This window comes from Eurytemora carolleeae, unplaced genomic scaffold (assembly GCF_000591075.1).
Source record: "Eurytemora carolleeae unplaced genomic scaffold, Eaff_2.0 scaffold1391, whole genome shotgun sequence".
NCBI classification, from domain to species: domain Eukaryota; kingdom Metazoa; phylum Arthropoda; class Copepoda; order Calanoida; family Temoridae; genus Eurytemora; species Eurytemora carolleeae.
Genome location: NW_019397660.1, coordinates 24,014 through 31,349, shown reverse-complemented (window position 1 = coordinate 31,349; position 7,336 = coordinate 24,014).

Here is a 7,336-nt window from a genome sequence, read left to right as displayed (position 1 = left end):
TAATCACCAAATGATGAATCTAAGAAGAAATCATCATCATTGGAGTACTATTGTAGACCCCAATGGACGTTTCGTTGGAGACCCCCAGATTAATTTTGAAGACCCCCAGATTTCCATTGGAGACCCATTCTTTCATTGGAGACCCTTAGGTTTTTGCATGTTTCTCGGTTACACAATGCGCGCAAGTCTTTAAAAATGTTGTAATTTGTTAAAATGATATTGAACTAACTGTAATTTGCTCATTTTGCTCAATATAGAACTAACTAGAGAAATAAGTTTTTCATTTTTTCATATTTTGTTATTTTTATAAATATTTTCTAATTTTACGGACTCAAGTATAAATGTAATATATTGTAAGATATCTGACCTTATTTCTCTCTGAATATCCCTTCAGGGTCTGATTATAAAAACTTTTCTCTCTCTCTGCATCAAAAGTTATTTTTCATTTTATAGATTTTTCAATAAATTGTATTTATTGCTGCATCAATATTCTTTTAGTTATATTTAGCTCGAAAATATATTTTAATCTTTAAATAAAACAAAATCTTAAAGAACTTGTTTCAAGTTACTCTCAATTTTGAACTTTAATTTAAGATTTACAACGGTACCCCGGGTCCCTTCATCAAATAAAAAATGTTGAAGATAAAGTCCTTTTTGTCTCGAAAAGATTCTTTTTTGCTTTGCTTCTTATGTAAAATTCTGAAAGACAGTAATGAAAACTTTTAGATTTTAGAAGCAATAAATGTACTTCTAAAGTGGTGACCCCCGACAGCAAAACTCGGCCTCCCCTGGTCGGAAACAGCTGAAGAATTGGACGAGGATGACATTCTCAAGATAAAACTTCTTATCCACGAATTCACTAGTCCTTCATCCTCAATCAGTTATTCATGGAGCAAATATGCTAAACCTTAGCTACTTCTGGAGCTAATAAGCTGAACCTCTGCTACTCTTGGAGCTAATGTGCTAAACCTTAGCTACTCCTGGAGCTAATATGCTAAACCTTAGCTACTTCTGGAGCTAATAAGCTAAACCTTAGCTACTCTTGGAGCTAATAAGCTAAACCTTAGCTACTCCTGGAGCTAATAAGCTAAACCTTAGCTACTCCTGGAGCTAATAAGCTAAACCTCAGCTACTCTCTGCATACTGTGGTATTTTCTTATTTTATCTTCACTAGAAATATCTTTACACAGGGCGGCTGTTATCCATATATATAATTTGCTTGTCTGTCTGTTTGTCTATCCATTTGTTTCCAATAAACGTCAAAACGGCTGAACCGATCGGGCCCAAATTTGTGTGGGACATTACGTAACTCCAGGGAAAGTTTATGAATGATCGAATTTCAAAAATTTGCCTCTTACAAAATTCGATTTTCGAAAATTTGAAAATCCCCAAATTGTTTCAAATAAAATCCGCGAAATTTTTGTTTGTTTTCGTTTTACAATGTATACAAACAGAACATGATTACATTTGAAATAGAAGATGGGGGTAAAGCGCCCTAAAACCCTAGTGTTGTAAATTTTAGATCAAATGTAAAGATTTGTAAACTGTCATTGGTGGATTACTAAATGTTTGTTGTGAAAAATCTCATAACTTGCCACAGCATTGCTTTAAAATCTCTGCAACCTGATGTCAATGACCTATGATACGTTGAACGATGCATTCAGTTAGATCAAATATTCAAAGTTTAAAATAGAAAAAGTGTACACCATCAAGTTGCAACCCTAAATTTGAGCCCAATCGGTTCAGCCGTTTTGAATTTGGCGTTGGATACAAACGAACTATGAACACCTTGACGAGCCAAATATAGATATATTTCAATATTTTTTAATTTAAATAAATAACATGTTTTTAAATTGCAGGTTGAGTATATGCTTGGTGTAGGGGCTGGACTGGTGATAGTCTGTACAATAATAATTGTTCTAATTCTCTATATTATGCTACAATGTCGACAACGTCGGCGAGATCGAAGACTTAGGTAACAATTTCGATCCAAAATTTCGTTGCGTTTTTTATTTTTACGATTGTCCATAAGTTAATAACTTAAAATATACCGTTCGATTGATCATTGTCGATATATTTGAAGTTGAAGTATTCATGAGGATTTGGTTTCTTTGAAAAATAATTTCAAAACATTTCTTGAAATAGTTATAATAAAATTTTAAATCATTTAAGTTATAACATTAATATTTTAAGTCCTATATTTTCAAATAAAAACAAGAAGAGATTCATGTGAATAGTTCATTTTTTTAATACGTGAAATTTAAGAAAAGAATAAACACATATTTGACGTAATCGATGTTTCCTAACATTTTCTGAATTTAAAGTGATATGAATAGAGAAGATTTATTTTCTATTCTTGTTTAAGACATTGTAACGACACTAATGTCATTTCTCTAAATTGGAACATTTACAGAATAATTGGATTTTTCAAACCGTCTTTCTCAGTTTCAAATATTTAACTTTAAGACGAAACTTTAACAAAATGAATCCAGAGAAAGGGGTTCAGGCAGTATTTTTTAACTTTACCAACCACAAACATTTATTTAAACATATTTAAAGATATAATCTTGGCACAATAGAAAAGAATATATACGATCATTAACGGGATTTTGATTTTCATCAAACTAAGGTCTTTCTTAGAGACGTCAAAAACAGTTTGCATGTTTTATTTAAATTTCTTAGAGTAAATTAATATGTGTCTTTTTAAATCTTTAAATCCAGAAAAAGGGGAATAAAGATCACAATGAAGGTCCGTTACCTCAAATCAAAAATGGCCCTCTTTATCATCAATTTAGTAGGTTTCATTCTTTGCAATTAGCCTGAGCTGGGAACTTTACAATGTTGGATATCGAGATCAATGCTTGATCCATTCTTTTTCTTAATTTCGAGACTAACCTAATCTTGAAATTTTGCTCGCCATTTAAGATTAATAGTAACACAGAAACGGGAGGAACTCTCTAATGTTGAAAAACCGGTTTTTGATTTTTCTGTACTATATCCAAAAAAGAGTGGATTAAGCAAGAAATTTAAAGTGTCCACATTGAATATTCGGATTCTAAATTACCCAGCTCTAAACTATTTCCGATCTGTTAAAAAAAAAACTTTTTTCTGTCTCGTTGTAAAGTTCCTTTAAAGTGAGAAACATTAAAACTTAAAATAAACTATATATTACTATAGTCATTTTTGAAATTGCATCCTCATCTTTACTTGAAGTTTAACTTGACTTGAAAGCACAAGTCAGGAACAATATTTAATTTTGTTAAAATTTTCAAATTAGGTTTTTTATTTTACCTTCATGGTTCTACCAAAAAAAAAGTTTAAAAAAAGTAATTCAAATTTAAACCAAAACAAGTCTTTTTGTTGTTGATAAAATGCAACATCAAACTATTGAATGACTTATAAAGACAATATATGTTTAAACAAGTTCAGGGAATTGTTTTGCACTTGTTAAATTGTTTCCAATGTTTGTCAAAAAATATCTTTTGTCAGAATTTAGAATCCACTCTCGCCAACATTAACCAAAAGAAAAATGTGTTTGAATTATTCAAATTATCTATTTTGAGTTATTTTCAACCTTTTTACTATTTATAGGAAACTGATTTGTGACAGTCATAGCGGATCTTTCGCTGAACGATCTACTGTTGATTATATTGTACCAGGTTAGAACATTGAAATATATAACATATACTTAAAAGGGACAGTGTCTGTAGTGGAGTGTAATATCACGTGACCAACTAAAAAATAACAATGTTCGATTCACAACGGTACCTTTCAAACCTGTTTCTGATTAATATTATGGAAGATATTGTCGTTTTTCTAGGATTTAAGGATACCGTTGTCATTTTTGCGTGGAAGTTCACTTAAAAATTACGCTTACAGTCCCTTTAAGGTTGCTTCCTGTTTAGTCCAACGCAGTCTAGTGCGTTTTTAAAATATTTCAGATGTTCTTCATATCTGTAGTAGTATATACTTTTTATTGTCAAAATAACAATAAATAAAAGTTAAATTTTCAAGAACAACCTTTGGTCATATTAATTTCCACTCAAAAAATAGGTTTAAAGGGACTGTAAACGTAATTTCACAAGGAATCACAACAGTACCTTTTAAACCTTTAACTGATTAAGGATTCACAACAGTACCTTTTAAACCTTTAACTGATCAAGTATTCACAACAGTACCTTTTAAACCTTTAACTGATCAAGTATTCACAACAGTACCTTTTAAACCTTTAACTGATCAAGTATTCACAACAGTACCTTTTAAACCTTTAACTGATCAAGTATTCACAACAGTACCTTTTAAACCTTTAACTGATCAAGTATTCACAACAGTACCTTTTAAACCTTTAACTGATCAAGTATTCACAACAGTACCTTTTAAACCTTTAACTGATCAAGTATTCACAACAGTACCTTTTAAACCTTTAACTGATCAAGTATTCACAACAGTACCTTTTAAACCTTTAACTGATCAAGTATTCACAACAGTACCTTTTAAACCTTTAACTGATCAAGTATTCACAACAGTACCTTTTAAACCTTTAACTGATCAAGTATTCACAACAGTACCTNGAATATGATAATGTTTGACTGCTCGCTGTATGTTTGTTGTAGTCATAAATAACCCTAATCTTCCCACTTTATCAGGACATAAAAACCACAGTCTCATAGTTCAAATTTTCAGCCTTTTAGTCGCAAATCCATTTAGTGAGAAAGGGACAGCTCACGATTTAAGAAAATGCGCATAGACAAATTATATTCTATAACTTCCGTAAATTTCCCCCTTTTGATACCCGAAAACAAAATGAAATAATCCGCAAAAGTCTCTTTAAGAAAAGATCTCAACCGCGTTATCAGTGCTGAGCCATAAATTTAATTTTAAATTTAATCCCATAACTTGGGGTTTTCCCCGCGGGCAGACAAGAAAAATATTTATCGAGATATTTCAACATTTTAATTTTCATACTTTGAAAATATTGAATTTTTCAAGGAGGGATGGGGGGGATTTCAGAAAATATTTGACTGCTATTTCTAAAAATATTTTAAAGGAACCCTCACCAAGATTTTATGTTACCTTCCATTTAAGAATTACAGATTTAACAGGCTTAGGTTCGTTACTTGAGGGTGTCACTTGACATATAGGTGAGTTGCCTAAACTGTAACACTTCGATAAGACAAGATTATACATTTGTCTGTTGTTTTACATAGGTCGGGTTACATATTCTTTTAACTGAATATGCGTGCAGGAGGCCGTGGGTCAATTGATATTGACGGATAACGTCGGACACTTTACTAAGTAGTCATTATAACAGAAAAGTAAAAAGGCGATGAAGTGTAATGGATTTTCTTTTGCAAGGTTTACATTAACATAAAACAAACATTAAGCTGCTTTATCTTCGAAACTTTAATATTGTAAAACTAAAGAAAAGAAAAATGAAAGTTTTTGATTCGATTAATGTTCATGTAGAGGAATCCTGAAAGGGACTCTCTATTATTACAATTGGCATGTTTGATTCTCAAAACGCACCCTTTTATAATTATTATCCTATAGGAGCTGACGGATATATCAGTATATTTTTATCCGTATTTTTTTCCGATCTTTAAATCATATATTGAGAGTTTCAGGTCGTTTCTCACTCCTGTAGAAAAACGTTGTCAAACAGATATTTAAAAAAAAATAACACTTGAGCGATAAATTAAAATACACATCAATGATTGTTATTGTTATGACTGACGGTGAAACTGATGTGTCTTAAATCTAAATTCTAAATTGAGTGGGTCGACTTTTGGAGGGAAAAATAGCTAAAGTCGCAATTTACGACAAAGTGCGGGTAAACGGTGGGATTAACAAGCATAATTTAGATCCCCCCGGTGGAAGCTACAACAAGCCCTAAAAGAGAATTCTAACGAATCAAACTTTAGACAATTTTAACTGAAATGTTTGTTACAGATTTGTTTAACATTATACCCTGTAAAACTAAGTGAAGCATAAAGTTAAGAATTGTTGAATTCAAGGGATTGTTTATGGTTTTTGGAAAACTTTTAGAAAAACATTCGTCTTAAGTTGAGAGTATTTTTTTTAAAAAAAGAACCAGGAATCTTAAATTTAGACAAGAATTGAGGAAATTAAATTTTAAAAAGTAATTGAAAAATGTTTCATACACAATAAATTACCAAATATTTGTTTTTGAGAAATGAAATTATAATTGTCAGCTGACAGATCTTTCTTATTTCACAGCTCTATGTTTAGGAGAAATCAAACTTTTGAATGTTGCCAGATCTGTAACAGCTCTATGTTTAGGAGAAATGGAGCTGTTAACCGCTGTCAGATCTGTATCTTGTAACAGCTCTATGTTTAGGAGAAATGTTACTTTTGAATGCTGTTAGATCTGCATCTTGTAACAGCTCTATATTTAGGAGAAATGGAGCTGTTAACCGCTGTCAGATCTGTATCTTGTAACAGCTCTATGTTTAGGAGAAATGGAGCTGTTAACCGCTGTCAGATCTGTATCTAGTAACAGCTCTATGTTTAGGCGAAATGGAGCTGTTAACCGCTGTCAGATCTGTATCTTGTAACAGTTCTATGTTTAGGAGAAATGTTACTTTTGAATGCTGTTAGATCTGCATCTTGTAACAGCTCTATATTTAGGAGAAATGGAGCTGTTAACCGCTGTCAGATCTGTATCTTGTAACAACTCTATGGCCAAATGCAAACAGGAAAATAACAAATCAATCTGAATTAATCAAAATAAAAAATAAATGAAAGTTGCCTTTAACTATGTTTGAATTAACTAATATCATGAATTGATCCGTCAAAGCATTGAATCAATTTCCCAATTTGTATTATTGTACATGTTCAATCTAACAACCATGAGATTGATCTAGTGATATTATGATAAAACAAAATTCACAATAAAAGTAATTTATTACAATTGCTTCAATGTAAAGTTTTGAAATGTTAAACTATGACTAATTGATCTCAATCTCAATTTGGAAATATTAAAGTTGTACACTATCAGGTTGAAACAGATGAAGAGAATATTATAGAGTTTGAGCAAAATAATTACTTTAAAAAAATATTTTTTCCCCTTTTCTCCTTTTTTTTCTTGTAAAAGATTGATTTGTATCCTGCAGGGTGAAGATGACGAATATGGAGTTCAAGATAACCCTCCAATAATAGATACTCTTTTTGTAAAAAATAAACAACCTGACTGCCCACCCCCTCCTCCTCCTCCATCAGGTAAGCTCTTCTCACTCCCAACTAACTCCTTCTACTAACCCTCCCCCCTTCCTGCTTTACCTCCTTCAGATACACAACACTTTACCTCCCTAAAGTA